Source organism: Galeopterus variegatus, unplaced genomic scaffold, assembly GCF_000696425.1.
Source record: "Galeopterus variegatus unplaced genomic scaffold, G_variegatus-3.0.2 Scaffold13251, whole genome shotgun sequence".
NCBI classification, from domain to species: Eukaryota; Metazoa; Chordata; class Mammalia; order Dermoptera; family Cynocephalidae; genus Galeopterus; species Galeopterus variegatus.
This window is the reverse complement of record NW_007739362.1, coordinates 31,221-31,976: the sequence shown is the minus strand read 5'-3', so window position 1 is coordinate 31,976 and position 756 is coordinate 31,221.

Below are 756 nucleotides of genomic sequence, written 5' to 3'. Positions count from 1 at the left end.
GATTACAAAAGGAAGATGATGATTTTATGGTAGAGAAATCTGGCACCAACATAATCAATGTTAAAACATTGACTATGGTTAGATGAGTTAATATGAGGTTCCCCTCCATGTACTAAGAAGAGCGAAGCATGATTTCTATGATATTCTTGCAAGAAACAGTTAGTCTGATCATCAGGAAGTATTAAACAAGAACAGGTAGAGAGATCCTACAGAATATAAGGCCAATACTCAAATTATTGAGGGCATGGAATGCAGGGAAAGATTGAGTGACTGTTTTATATTGGAGGAGAACAAAGACACGACAAATAAATTTAATGCATGTTCCTGAATAGGATCCTGGAGCAGAAAGAAAAAAATAAAATATTGTTGGGAAGCTGGAAAAATTTCCATGGAGTCTGTGGACAGGACAGTGGTGTTGTCTCTATATTTGTTCCCTGACTGAGAGTGTTATGTGGTGATTACATGAGAGTGTGTCTTTGATTTGGAACAATAGGTATTGGAGTATTTACTGGCTATGGGATGACATGTCTACAGTTTGCTCTGAAATAGTTCAGAAAAAGACAAAAGAAAATTAGAAGTGGGGAAGGGAAGAAAGAGGAAAAGAGAGATAGAGCATATGTAAGCAAGAAATCTATATGAATGAGACATGGAAGCTTTTGTCAGGGTATTTGTCACTTCTCTGTAAAATTATTTAAAAATGGATCATTTCTGGGCTGACCCCATGGCTCACCTGGGAGAGTGCAGTGCTGGGAGCAC